General features: G+C 39.8%; 1 long non-coding RNA gene across 5 annotated transcripts in view; it reads left to right on the top strand.

The window, feature by feature from the left end:
* Positions 1-15,257, top strand: part of LOC112132050 (uncharacterized) — a 221,541-nt gene that overhangs the window by 174,001 nt on the left and 32,283 nt on the right. For 2 of the 5 annotated variants that reach the window (XR_010136189.1, XR_010136188.1), the window contains one exon: positions 870-4,289. The exons of 1 other annotated variant lie outside the window; for it this stretch is intronic. This is a non-coding gene — a long non-coding RNA (uncharacterized LOC112132050). Of the gene's footprint in view, positions 1-869; positions 4,290-15,257 lie in introns of those variants that run through there. 2 more of the 5 variants (XR_008522170.2, XR_010136190.1) reach the window with 1 other exon arrangement.

Below are 15,257 nucleotides of genomic sequence, written 5' to 3'. Positions count from 1 at the left end.
TGGAAAATTCTTCCAATCATCAGACATTCAGTTCACAATGATGACTAAACAAAATGGAAATATTCTTCTGTAAGAAATATATGCAGTAATGCAACATACACAATTATAAACACACTCTTAATTTTTTATGGTAATTGCTCAGAATAGAATCCACCAGAATTCTTGTGTTTGTAAGGACAAAAATCTTTAATAATATGATGAACAGTCAGTCTGTGTGTGCTGTTTCAGGTTTTATGTATCTCAAAATGTCTTAGTATATTTGATGCATCTTCTCTTGACAAATTCTGGTAGTTTTAGATGAAATGGCATGCAATTTTGACACAATGAAACAGAAAGTCCTGAAGAAACAAGGGTTCTAGCGACAGAACTCCTATGTTCATCAGTATGGCAGCAATAGATGTAGTATAAGAGTAATTTGATCCTACTATTATGTAGCTCAATATATTTGTATTACATTATATTCAAATACAATATATTATATTTACAATTTTAAAATGTGTCTTTTTTCTTTTCTTTTTTTCTTTGAGACAAAGTCTCACTCTGTCACCCAGGCTGGAGTGCAGTGGTGCGATCTCGGCTTACTGTAATCTCTGCTGCCTGGGTTCAAGTGATTCTCCTGCGTCAGCCTCCTGTGTAGCTGGGATTACAGGTGCCTGCCACCATGCCTGGCTAATCTTTGTAGTTTTCACAGAGACGGGGTTTCACCATATTGGCCAGGCTGGTCTCGAACTCCTGACTTCATGATCCACCTGCCTCAGCCTCCCAAAGCGCTGGGATTATAGGCGTGAGCCACCGTGCCCGGCCTAAAATGTGTTTTACTTGTTCTTGTTTATGCCTTAATTTCAGATGAATTTTGTTTTTATTTTCAGAGTGATTGATCATACTGTAAAACTCAAATGTGAAGGGAAGGCTGGAACCTACTGGAAACTGAAGACCTAACGCAAAGAAGGAACTTTTAGGAACTAGCAGAGACTTCAAAATGTTGAGAACTCTCTTTTTTCATAAGAGAAGATAAAAACTCTGATGGTCACACTCATAAAGACAAAAAACAAATAACAAACAAAAACTCAGAATCACAAGAGCAAAGAAAATATGGGTAAAACAATAACAAAAGAGGTAAAGAAATGTATGTGAATTGGGACACTCTGGGGCACAGAACAGAAGAGGAGAAGAAATATGAAAGTAATCCTGTGCCCAAGGATGTAAGGATGTCTGAGTGTCCTTGATTCCAAGGGCATTTAAAATTAGCCACTGGATGAGAACCATGAAATGCCACGACTCTTACAGCTCCCATGAAAGACATTGGATGGAGCTTATCCTAACTGGACCAAATTCTAAAAAATTTTACATGATATTATAATGAGTTGAAAGTTGAAAAAAAAAAAAGCTTTTCTAGATTACCAAGAATAAAACACAAATTTCTAGCTGACTGAATTAATTCTCATCTCTCTATAGAAAGATCATAGAAATTTTTTTTTATCATGCAAAGAGATAGCTAAAAATTTACAAAAATATAGAAGTGTGTTAGGCAGCTCATGAGTAAATGCGTTTTTTCCTTTTTTCCTCCAGAATTTTGTGATGTTTATGGTACTTTTCGGCTTTTAAAATTTTGTATTTAATCAGGATTTATTACTTCATTGTAAGTAAATATTAAATTTGTACTCCATCTTTGTTTGTAATTTTGTATATTTTTCAGTAAAAAGGACTCCCCAGGTTATGTAAGCTTTAGGCCCCACAAAATCTAGGCCTGTTGCTGTATCCTTTCTAGAGCAGTGTTTCTCAAACTTCAATGTGCATTTGAATCTCCTGGGGCTCCTGTTAAAATATAGCTTCTGAGATGATGCATTTCTAACAGACTCCCAGGGCTGACACTGCCCATCTGGGGACCACACTTTGAGAATCAAAGATCTAGAACAATGGTTCTTACCTGGCTGTGCATTGGGATCGCTTATAGTGCTTTTGGAAAATACATTGTGTCCAGGTCCCACCCAGTTCTCAGTAGGCTTGGAATGGGGTCCTACACTTTTTTTTTTTTAACTCCACAGTTTGGGAAAGAAGCCTTTTCATATATTGTTGGTGGGAGTACAAATTGATACAGCCATTTTTGAGCTTGATTTGGCAATATCTTCCTTGGAGAAATCAAAAGCCAGTTGGCAAGCCAGTCTGGAAAAGGCAGTTTACTGATTGCCACCCGAGGGTCACAAAGCAGGTATAGAAGGATGGGCTTTGGCTGAAATATATGATGGGTACAGGTATATTCTCTATAATCCAGTATTTCCACTTCTAAAAATGTATCCTAGTAACATTATACATGTCAAGCCTACATATAAAGTTGTTCAATTCCATATTATTTGTAGTAGGGGAAAACTGAAAGCAGTCTACATGCCCATCAATAGATTATTCAAATTATGGAACAGTTTTCCGATGACATAACAATAGCTAATCTTAGTTAAGCAATTATTATGTTATGTAAGGTAGACATTGTTCTACCTTATTTATAAGTATTAACTAAGTTAGTTTTTATAACTATCATATTTCCATTTTACAAATGACATAATTTATATTATTGACATGGGAAGATGTCTAAGGATATAATAAGCAAAAAGCAAGTAGCAGAACATTATGTATATTATGCATTACCATTATAATATACTAAAAAGTAATGCACTTGATATTGATGCACACTCCCCAGTAGGTAACAACTGATCTAGTGTAAAAATGAAAGAACATTCTGGGCCGGGCGCGGTGGCTCACGCCTGTAATCCCAGCACTTTGGGAGGCCGAGGCGGGTGGATCACAAGGTCAGGAGATCGAGACCATCCTGGCTAACATGGTGAAACCCCGTCTGTACTAAAAATACAAAATAAAATTAGCTGGGCATGGCGGCGGGCGCCTGAAGTCCCAGCTACTCGGGAGGCTGAGGCAGGAGAATGGCGTGAACCCGGGAGGCGGAGCTTGCAGTGAGCGGAGATCGCGCCATTGCACTCCAGCCTGGGCGACAGAGTGAAACTCCGCCTCAAAAAAAAAAAAAAAAAAAAAAAAAAATTCTGTTACCTCAAACAAGCTGTTTTCATGCGATTTAGTTAACTGGTATCACTTTCAGAAGAAGACAAAGTAAAAATGGTTAGGTCAGTTTGGTGGTGTAGAGTATTCTATCGATCAATGGTCAAAAGAGTAGTCATTCTGAGTGATCTCTAATATTAGGGTTGATGGAAGAAATGACCCATAGATGTCCCTACATCTCATTTCTCTTAGGACACACACTTGGGAGAAATCGTCCAGTGCACTTTGTCCAGGCCTTTCACTCGTACCAACTACTTTGCATTATGCTGTTTTCACTTTAGTGGTTCTGCCTTCTAGTCCACAGAAAAGTTTTTTCTTAACGTATTTTTTTCCCAACACTTTGTTATGGGAATTTTCAAACACACAGAAAAGATGAAAGAAATTTACAGAGAATACTCGTGTCTCTATCAGCTAGATTCTGCAGTTAACATTTTACTATTCTAGTTTTATTGCATATCTATTTATCTCCCCGTGCATCCATTGATCCAATTCATCTTTAGGATGCGTTTCAAAGCAAGTTGCTGACATCAGTACCCTTCCCCCTCAATACTTTAGTATGTGCATCAATAACCCTAGTTTAAGATTTGTTGATTCTTTTTCTTTCCTTTTGAAGTAAAATCTACACACAAAGAAATGCGCACATCTTAAGTCGACCATTTGATGAGTTTTGAGTAATGTCTACATTGGGTAACTCAAACCTCTATCAAGAAAGAACATTACCATACCTGAGAGTATCTTCATGCTCCTCCCCTGGGGTACTCCCTGCCCCTCCACACCAATCCCCCCAGGTAACAACTGTTCTGATATCCCCCTCACCATATATAACTGCTCTAGAACATCATGTAAATGGAATGATACAATATGTCTTTTGTATAAGCTTTATTCCACTCAGCATAATGTTTTTGCCATTAAGTACCTTGCTCCTTCTTATTACTGAGTAGTATTAGATTGTATAAACATAGCGTAGTCTATTTTCCTATTTTGATGGATTCGTGGGCTTGTTCTGATTTTTGCTTATTATGAATAAAACTTCTGAGTATTCCTGTACAAGTATTTTTGTGGACATACATTTTCATTTCTCTTGGCAAAATACCTAGGAATGGAATTGCTGGGTCATAGGGTATACTTTTAGTTTTGTAAGAAGCTGTCAGATCTCTTCCCAAAGTGGTTGTAACATTTTACACTCCTACTAACAGTGCATGGGAAGCCAGTTTCTCTACATCCTCTCCAACATTTGGTGCTGTCAATCTTTTAAAATTTTAGCCATTTTTGTGGTTGTATAGTGTTATCTCATTGCAGTTTTAATTTGCAGATCCCTGAATGTGTGTAGGTGTGTATATGTGTGTATTATATAATATATATATTATTGTTTCATTTATTTTGAAGTAATTTCAAAGTTTCCGGAATAATATCAAGAACTCCTATACTCCCTTCACCAGATTCTCCAATTGTAATGTTTTATCGCGTTTGCTCCATTGCCCATTCTCTCTCTACTTATAGCTGCATTAGTGTTTTTCTAAACCTTTAGAGATGAAGGTGAAAAAAGATGCGCTATCACCACCCTCCTGTTCTAGTAGGCGTTTTCCCCAAATAAAGACATTTTCCTACAGAATCAGCATATGATCCTTCATATCAGGTTATCAACAGTGGTATAATACTGTCCAGTCCACAGACCCCATTTGCCAATGAGCCCCCAAATCTCTGCTTTTTCTTTGTGTTCCAGGATATTATCCGTCAGCTTGTGTTTCATGTAATTGTCATGTTTCTCTGGATTCCTTCAAACTGCTACAGCTTCTGTGTCTATCCCTGTCTTCCATGTGCTTGACAGCTTTGAAGAGTACAGGTCCTTCATTCAGTAGCATGACCTCCAAGCTGGGTCCACCAGATGTTTCATTGTGGTTTTAGTGAGGTTATACATTCTGGGCAGTAATTCTACAGAAGTGCTGCTTTGTTTTTCTCAGTGCCTCACACCCAGTGGCACATGTCATCACCACTGGTGATGCTAACCTCGATTGCTCGACCACATTGTCTGCCAGCTCCCTCCTCCTTAAATTCAACATTTTGCCTTTTGCAATTTATTTGTGTTTTGTGGGAACATATTTTCATTTCTGAAATTAGTCAATATCCTGTTCCTTATCAAACTTCCAACTCTGGTCTTAGCATCCATTGACTGAATCAACTGCCTTTATGTAAGTTTCCACATGATGAGTGTCTATTTCCATCATTGGTTCTATTTTTATGAGCTGGTAGTTTACTATAAGAAATAGCATATTATTTTCTATGCTTAAACCACTGCACATTTGACCCTTTCAAGCTGGTTTTTGTGTCCTTTTGACATATCCCCTTTGTTCATTGAGCATTTCCTTATTTTCTGTCATAAGAAGATGTTCCAAGTGCAACTTGTATATTACCTGTTTCAGCCCTGGAATCAGATATTTTCCTAAGGATCCTTGGTTTCTTTTAATAAAGGATACTATTTAGAAGCCAAGATCTGGGTAATCAGTATGTTAATTGCTACTGGGGTATCATTGCTTTAGGCCCATTCAGTGGACAGAGCTAGGAAAAATACACATTTTTCATGTCTGTCTAGCTACATATGTATGTATTTATACATCTATAAGATTTTGATATCAATCTCTATGTATGTTATATGTATGTATAATGAAAGGCATAAGTCCATACTAATACCCCTGTTTCAATCCAACCCCTCAGGATTATTTTCTAGATTTCCCCCTTTTGATATTTATAAATATCTACTTCAGTAATGAGGGTTTGGCTCCTATTATCTTCAATATAGTTACTTATTTACTTAATCTCCCAACTACACTGCTGTCTCTTCTGCCCACCACCTCCACATCTCATCTCCCTCCTGAGCTAGGTCTCACTGGCTCCTGCCCTGCATCCTTGGTTTCTGGGCTGCCTGTCCATGCCTCTTTACAGCTCTCTAACCCCCTCACCTCCTTGTGATTTCAGCGACTGTGCTGACTTTTCCACACTGGGAAGGAAAATGAAGAGACAATGTAGCAGGCTTCAGGGGTAAAACAAATAAACAAAAAATTGAACAAAACCAACCCTTCATTTTCATTTGCAGTAGTTCTGTTTCCCAGCTCTCATTCTTGAATTTTTTTTTTTTTTTACAAACAAAAGCACTCAGTCTTTAAAAAAAAAAACAAAAAACAAAAAAAATGGGAAAGATCAAGTGTAGCGAGTTACAATTTTATCTAAGGTCCCCAATAAAAAAGCTTTTTAAAAAGGTTATCAGAATTATAACCTGTTCCTGCTGTGCAATCAGCTCAACCCCATCACAACTCTGCCCAGCAGGAGCTAATACTACACTCTATCAAGTGAACATGCTTATGGCCTGCAAAGGGGTTAATTAACAATAAGTAGTTTTAGCAGAAGTCTCCATTTGCACAAGTGTTGGCTGTCCTTTGATGGGCACAGTGGGCGAGGATTCCAGCCACCTGCACCAGTCCTCTGACCTTGGTGTTCACAAGGTCTCAGCTGTTGCAAGCCTGCAGGCACCAATGTCAGGTTTTCAGCATAAACTGGAGCTTCATGGGGGCTTTCTCATCAGGGCCTTTGCCTATTGCCTTTGGGGAGAAGCACTGCAATCATTAGCTTCACATTCCTTAAATCAGAGAAATGATCTGGCTTTCGGAAACAATCTGATAGCACTTCCTGGAAACTGGGGATGGTAGACACACCTTGAGAGCACCAGGCAGCTCTTTCATTTCTTGCTTGGCATTGACTCACTCCCCTCACTGCATTCCCTGCACTAACCAGAAGCACAGATTCTTGGCTTAGCATAGATGAGATTGCACAGAACGGGGGCACCCTTGAGGTCTGCCTTTGTCTCTGGTCACACACTCCCCACTCACCAGGGAATCCACTTAAGCATCTTTGAAATAAGCCTCATTTGCAGGTGTAAGGCGGCCCATGACCTACGATAGGGAAGGAAAATTTGCCTCAATACATATGCTGGCTCTGATTGTGAGTGGAAGCCTGCGAGAGCTGTGTGGGAAAGGACTTTGAAGCCTCATCTGGGCATGATAGAGAAGAGTGCTGCAATTGATTAGTGGTATCTGCCATGAGCATGGAAGGGAGGACTGGGACAATGTACAATACATTTGCCATCCCTATCCTAGGATTTAACTCCATCTTCCAGCAGAAGATTACTAAGGCAGTTTTGCCTGAGATATTTGGTAATCATCTTAATTTCAAGGCTGTCTGGTGATATCTCATGTTTGTTATCCTTGTTTATATCACTAAGATTTTGGCACTTGTGTGTTCCCTGACTAATGATGAGAAAGTGAGATAAATGAATATTTATTAAGCACCTACTAATTGTCAGTTATTCTTTTAGGAGCTTTAAAAAATGTATCTCATCAAATATTCAAAATAAACCTATAAAAATCAGAATATTACTCCTCTTTTTAATAAAGAAATGAAGGCTCAGAGAAGTAAAATATTTGCTTAAACCATAATAGAAAATTTCAAATCCAAGGATAATACTCATTCTGATATACTTGGGCAGTGGGTCTCAATCTTGGGAAGATTAAAAAATTTTTTTTAAAGTACAAATGACTGCATCTCATCATAGAGAATTACATCAGAATCTCCAGGAAAGGGAAGCTTAGGCATAAGAATGATGTTAAAAATTCCCCAGTTGATTCTTACCTGCAGCCAGGTGCAAGAACCACACACCAAGGGGGTATGGAGCAAGATAATTCACCTCTATAGAATGCCTACTCTGAGCCTAGCTTTTTCTTTCCCCCTATATTTTTCTTTCCCCCTATATTCTATCTAATTTAATTTTTACACAATTCCTTAAAGCTTCATTTTTCCTATGAGGGAAAACTGAGGCTCAGATAACCTCAGTACGTTTCTGAAGATCATGCAGTAAGACTGGAATTTGAATGCAAATCTGTTTGGTTTCAAAGCACTTGCTCTTTCCACATCTCCATGCTTCTTCCATTAGGTTTCTGAACCCAGGCTCCATCCTTAACCTTAGTGTTGAGCAATTCTGGATCCCACCTGGCTTCCAAATCTGACCTGAACCTGTCATTCTAGCTTGGGCTGGAAGCATCATTTGTAGTCTCAGCATTTAGTTTCGTGGGAGAAAAAATGTAACAAGTGCTTCCTTAAGCTACTACCATTTATCCTGTGGAATTTGGGCAGCTCAGCATGAGGCCGTTTTCAGAGCTAGGGGTCCTGAACAAACAGTGTGACCTTGCCTCTGAAGAATGTCTATGTTTAGACCACAGGAGTTTGGAGTTTTTTCTTTGGTCCCCAGGCGGTTCAAAGCAGTACAAAGGAGTTGTGGGGTCCAGAGTTCCTGATCCTGTGGGTTGTGGGAGCCTGGGTTCCTGCTTTGGCCATCATGGTATCACACTGACTTTAGCTCCTGTGGTCAGAATCATGGGTGTCCATGAGATAACTAAGCAAACTAACAGAACCTCAGAGTTGGGATGGATCTCCAACTCAATCTAGTTGCAACCCCTGCCTAGGGCAAAAATGCCCACTCTAGCATCATTGTCAGAAAGGGAATTCAAACTCCGTTTAAATGCTTCCCAGGAGGCCGAGGCAGGCGGATCATGAGGTCAAGAGATCGAGACCATCCTGGCCAATCAACATGGTGAAACCCCATCACTACTAAAATTACAAAAATTCGCTGGGCGTAGTGGTGCATGCCTGTAGTCCCAGCTAATCGGGAGGCTGAGATAGGCGAATCACTTGAACCCGGGAGGCGAAGGTTGCGGTGAGCCGAGATCACACCACTGCACTCTAGCCCGGGTGACAGAGCGAGACTCCGTCTCCAAAAAAAAAAAAAAAAAAATGCTTCCCAGGGATGAAAATGCATGATCTCTGCATTAATTGGCACATTGCTGGGCAGCCCTTGCAGCACAAAAGCTGTTTTAAAATTGAGCTTATATATTGCTCCCTTTAATTTTCAAATTCCTTGGTTGGTTGATTTTCCTCAATCTTATCAAAGACTGGTTTCTATAAAGCTGATCCATCAACCAAGTCATTTATGCAAGTCAGAGTGGCCTAAGCAAGGCTAGTTTCAGGCAAAATTATTAACAAGGTCTCCAGTGGACTTTATTTTCAGTACCCTTAACCATGCGGCTTTCCTTTAGGGACAGCTGCTTCTCACTCCCTCCAGTAAATCTTGCTGTCAGAAAAAGTTTGGAAACTCAGCCACTATCAGCTATAAATGACTAATAAAGCATGATGACCCCCCTCCAAGAGCAATTACACTTTATTAAGGAGGACGCCTTGAAAGGTTTAGCATAAAGGAACACATTTGAAATGAATGGTAGTCATCAGGCAGTTTGAAGGAGGGTAGGGAGGAGTAAGGCAACATAACTTCCCAATGCTTCTGACATCACCTCATGTAGGGACATCTGACACACCTCATGTAGGGACGTCTGGTCGCATGTCCCCACCTTGGGGCCGCTGCCTGGTTGGAGGTTGCTTCTGTCCTAACTGAACACTGGTGGTCTCATGCAAAGTTGGAGCGAGCCTAAGGAGGTTAGATCCCTGAGTTACTTGAGGTCTAAGTGCAATAAAAAATGGCTTGTTTGCTAAAATTAGAGCCCTGTAGGATTTGAATGGACACCCTGGGTTTGACTGATAATCTGTTTTAATTTTCTTCTCCAAGATGACACCTCCAACAGTGCAGTCTCCACTAGGCCGTTCCCGCTGCCAAAACAGGAGTCTGTGATCATTGGAGGGAAGTTTTCCTCAGAACAAAGAGCTGTGTTTGTTAATGCAGGGCACAGACGTTCCTTGAAAGGCTTTTTGTTCAAAACAGACAAGGTCCCAGCCCGCCTTCCTTTAAGAGATGAAAATATCACAGCCTGCGGTGGTTGAGGGCGCCGCAGAAACCAAAAACTTCTTAGCCCTGAGGTGCAGGGATGGCGTGTGTGTTTTATACATTATTTACTGAGAAACCTGTCCAAACACTGCATTTTAGGAACTACTAAGAAGCACTGATGAAAATGTGAGCACTGGAGGCACAAAAGAACCTTTGAAACTAGGACACACTTTCCATAGAGCCTACCTGGACTCTGTGGGTTGAGGCAGTTTGCATGAGCCACCCTCTCCTCATTCCAAATCAATTTTTCAACTTGGTTTAGACTCTGAGAAGCAGTGAAATTGGGGCTTTCAAATGAGCCTCTCAGTCCAGATGTGTCCATAATAGAAGCCACTGGGCAGTGGCGCATAATTAACAATCTCTCCTTCACTGAGACCACAGAATGGCATTAATTTTGCCAGCTAGGCTTGATGTGAATTGGCTAGAATGACTGAGTAGATTTCCAGCTGCTGCTCATGTAGCTCTGGCTTCCAGCAGTATTTGCATTCCAAATAAAACGAGGCCTGAAATAGATGTGTGATACATGTTCAAAGCTATTTTTAATCAATGATCACTTGGTTAGCCGTGAAAGATTATCAGCAGGTCACAATCCATTTTGAATTTTGCTGTGTCCTGCAGAACTGATCTAAACACGCAGCGACTTCAACTTCCCTTGCAATCCTTGTGCTTCGTCAGCTCTTTGGGTGAGGGGTAGGAGGGGAGTTAGGTGGGCTGTGGCAGCACAGATGTGCCACAGTGACAAGTACTTGAGCTGGAGGGCCATTTACTCAGGGTAAGGCTGCATTTAAGTTGGCCCTGCTCCCCCAGAGAAACCTTCTGGCGCAATCATAAGACTGAAAACTCTGTCCCCTGAATGTCCCTCCTGAAACTCACCACGTTACTGTCCCGCAAGCCAGAGAACTGTTTGTTTTTTGTTTGCTAACCCCTGTCTAGCTGTAGGGAAGCTATGGGCAGTGTACATTTCTTCATAGACAGTGTCTTACTGGAAGCTTGAGATTTCTGTGGGGACTGTTGCCAATATCATTCTCTAGTTGTGTGTGTGTGTGTGTGTGTGTTTAAATAATAGCCCCTTACATTTACTTAGCACACTTACTATTTGCAAGCAAATCTATAATCTCATTTGCAAAAGGCATTTACATAGTATGAATACTTAAATACTTATAATTGCATATTAAATTTAACAGAATATGCAAATATTATTTTCCCCTCCTTTATTTCTCCCTTTTCTTTTTCTATAATGTGTTTTTCTTTCTGATCCAAGTTTTGTGACATACTTTTGCACATACATTGCCAACTTTATTTCAGTTGAACTCAAGAGTCTTGATCCCGAGAACCATTAGCTTTAAGGCTTATCTTTCTATTTAAAAAATAATAACCCACTGCCTTTTGCCCATAATATTAATTTAGCCCTCATTTTTTATCCTTCCCAAATATTAACATTTAGTTTCCAAAAGCTTTCTGCCGTGATTTATTTACAGCTTAGATGTGGCGCTTTGTCTTTTCTCAAAAAAGTTCTCATAAGCATTCTTTTCTGTGCTTAAATTTTACAAAGGTCGATCTGTCTTTTCTGTCAAGAATACTTGATTGCTATGTAAATGAAAGAAGAAGGTAGGAGCCGTGAGGTGAACATGGATCTCAGATACACTGTAAAAAAACAAAACAAAACAAAAACCACAGGTTGGGCGACCAACTGTCTCAGTTGCTTGGGACTGTCCTGGTTTTAGTACTGAAAATCCCATATTTTGGGAAACCTCAGTGTCAAACCAACTGGAATGGTTGATTACCCTAGCTCTTGGGGTGACCTCCATTGGGGTGACCTCCGCAAGAAAGAGAGAAGATGCAACTGACCAAGAGGCGTAGAGGAGATGCCTCCACTTTCTCTGGTTAAATCCTAAGGTGATTAAAGAGCATCTACTACTTCTCTGGTTTGTGCAGGGGCTGGTTTACTATCAACTCTTCCATTGTTTTTTCTAACCCCACCTCTCCTTTTATTTTATTTTCTTCACAATTTATCCCCATCATTTAGAAATCCTGCCTCTGTGTTTTGACCACAGCAGCCAGAACAGATCCCTAGAGGTAAACAAAGGAGAGTTTAGTAAGAAATTTCAATTCAGGGTAGAGGGAGTTGGAGATGGGGAACTGGGGAGGGGGTGGGGTAATGCATACACTGAACACATGAAACCTCAGATCTATGCTTATTTTAATCAATAACTTATGTGCTACATTCCACATTCTTACAAACTTTTTTTTTTTTTTGAGACGGAGTCTCCGTCTGTCACCCAGGCTGGAGTGCAGTGGCGTGATCTCGGCTCACTGCAACTTCTGTCTCCCAGAGATCACGCAATTCTCGTGCCTCAGCCTCTTGAGTAGCTGTGATTACAGGCACCCGCCACCATGCCTGGCTAATTTTTGTATCTTTCATAGAGATGGGGTTTTGTCATGTTGGCCAGGCTGGTCTCTAATTCCTGACCTCAGGTGATCCGCCTGCCTTGGCTTCCCAAAGTGTTGGGATTACAGGTGTGAGCCACTGCACCCCACCTGAGTCCTACTTCTGATGCCGATCACAAGCCCTAAGTTATTTTGCCTGTGCTTCTCACTGAATGGCTGTAAGTATGGGTTCCCACAGCTCCCTCCTTGGGTTAGATTAATTTGCTAGAGCAGCTCACAGAGCTCAGGGAAACATTCACTTTTACTGGTTTATCATAAAGAATATTACAAATGATACAGATGAAGAGATGCATAGAGTGAGATATGGAGAAAGGCTACAGAGAAATTAATTATGGCTAGATTGTGAGATTTGCGAGAAAGAAATGAGTCTGGAGAGGAAAGTTACATATCTCTATGCGAATTTTGCTTTACAAAAATTACAAATGTATGGTATAGATCTTTTCTAGAAGCCTATTGTTTTTATAATAAAAGTGGTTAAAGCAAATTTGAAAAGTAAGGAAAAGAATAAAAACAAAAATATAAGGCAGCTAGATTTCAAAACCAAGTGCCATTCCCTGTGCAGTTTATATAACAACCACCACAATAACAGTGAACTTTGATTTAGTGCTGACTGTGGGCCGGGCACTATTCTAGAGGCTTTGTATTTAATAAGCCATGTAGTCCTCAGGCAACCTCATGAGGCAGGTGGTCTTGTGTTTCCTATGTTACAGATGAAGGAACTGAGGCACATAAAGGATGGGTTTCTTTTCCAAACACATGGCCGCTAAGGTGATCAATAGTGATTCAAACCCAGGCAACTGGACACTACTTCCTATGTCTTATAATAATACACTATTGTATTAGACTTTCAAAACCTACTTTGGGTGCCACATTTTCTGTACTAATATTTGCCACTGAAATACTCACAGGTTTAGATGGAAGATGACATGCAAAATATTAGGGGTGTTTGGTATTATAAAATATAGAAATTCTTCTTCAGATTTCTCATCAATGAAAATGATTATATTGTTCCATATGTTTCTATCTTTGGGGAAAGGAAACACTTCTAGTTATTAATTTTCCCACTCCCATGGGCAGTTTAGACACTGGTAACAAATGCCAGCACAGAACAAGACCAACTATGGTTTTTAAGTTTTTATTTTGAAATAAGCTTAGACTTACAGAGGTGTAAGAAAAACAGTACTGAGAGTTTACATATACCTTTCATCCAACTTCCCTAATCTTAACATCTTACATAACCATGATACAATTATCAAAACTCAAAAATTGACATTGATACAGTACTGTGAACTAAACTGCAGACTTTATTCAAATTTTACGTTTTTCCACTAATGTCCCTTTGCTGGTGTAAAGTCTATTGTCTTTGTCTGTTTGTGCTGCTAGAATAAAATAGCTGAGACCAGGTCATTTATAAACAATAGAAATTTATTTCTCACAGTTCTGGAGGCTGGGAAGTCCAATATCAAGGTGCGGGCAGGTTCTGTGTCTGGTAAGGGCCTGTTTCTCATTGATGGTGACATCTAGGTGTCCTCACATGGCAGAAGGAACAGAAAGGGCAAAAGGAGACTAAGCTTGTGTCCTCACATGGTGGAATAGTGGAAGAGGGTGAACCCACTCCCTGAAGCCCTTATATGAGAGCCCTAATCCCATCCATGAGGGCTCCATTCCTGTCAGCTTACCTCTTAAAGTCCCTACCTCTTAATAAGATCACATTGGCCATTCAGTTTCAACATATGAATTTTGGGGGACACATTCAGAGCCTGATACCTATCCAGGATCTCTCATTGCACTTAGTTTTCTCCAAATGTGTGACAGTTCCTCAGCCTTTCCTGGTCTTCCAGGATCTATTCATACTTTTTAAACAGTCTGATCAGGTATTTTGTAGAATATCCCTCAATTTGGATGTACCTGATGTTTTCTCATGGTAAGATTGAGATTTTGCATTTAAGAGAGAAATACTGCAGGGGTTATGCACCCTTCTCAATACATCATATCAGTGGGTACATGATTCAATGTGTTTTATTACTGGTGATGTTAGCCTTGACCACTCAGTTAAGGTGGCATCTGCTCTGCTTCTCCACTGTATAGTAACTTTTTTTTCCTTTATAAATAGTAAGTAATTTGCGGACAATATTTTGGGACTATGCAAATATTCTGTTCCTCTTCAAACTTTCACCTACTAATTTTAGCATTTGTCAGTAGAACTTGCCTGCAGCAGTTATTACTGATGTTCAAATGGTGTTTTTCTATTTCCTTCATTCCTTCTATATTTATTCATTGGAATTATTCTGTAAGGGAGAGTTGTCTCTTCTCTCTGTTTATTTATTTTGTTATTTACTTATATCAGTATGGACTCATGGGTATTTATTTGTTATATAAGCTATAAACCAATACTATAGTTATGTATTTTGTTATATTAGTTCATCTAGTTTTGACCACTGGGAGCTCTTTTAGATTGGCTCTTGTCTCCTTTTGACATACCCACATTTTGTTTTTGGGCATGTCCTTATTTCTGGCACCCAAAGATGCTTTAGCCAACTATGGTTTTGTTTTTCTTTTAAATTTTTAGACTTCACCTTTAGAGCAGTTTTAAGTTTCCAGCAAAAGTGAGCAAGAAGTACACAGTTCCATACATGTCCTCAGGTTTCCCTATCATTAACATCTTGCATTGGTGTGATACATTTGTTACCATTGATGGGCTGATATTGACACATTATTATTAAAGTCCATAGTTCACATTGGGGCTCACTCTTTGTTTTGTACAGTTCTACTGGTCCTCACAAATGCATGATGTCACGTATCCACCATTACAGTATCATACAGAACAGTTTCACTGCCCTAAAAATCCCCTGTGCTCCCCCTATTA

This window comes from Pongo abelii, chromosome 12, assembly GCF_028885655.2.
Source record: "Pongo abelii isolate AG06213 chromosome 12, NHGRI_mPonAbe1-v2.0_pri, whole genome shotgun sequence".
NCBI lineage: Eukaryota > Metazoa > Chordata > Mammalia > Primates > Hominidae > Pongo > Pongo abelii.
Note: the sequence above shows the minus strand (reverse complement) of the source record. Positions and strands in the feature narration are given on the sequence as shown.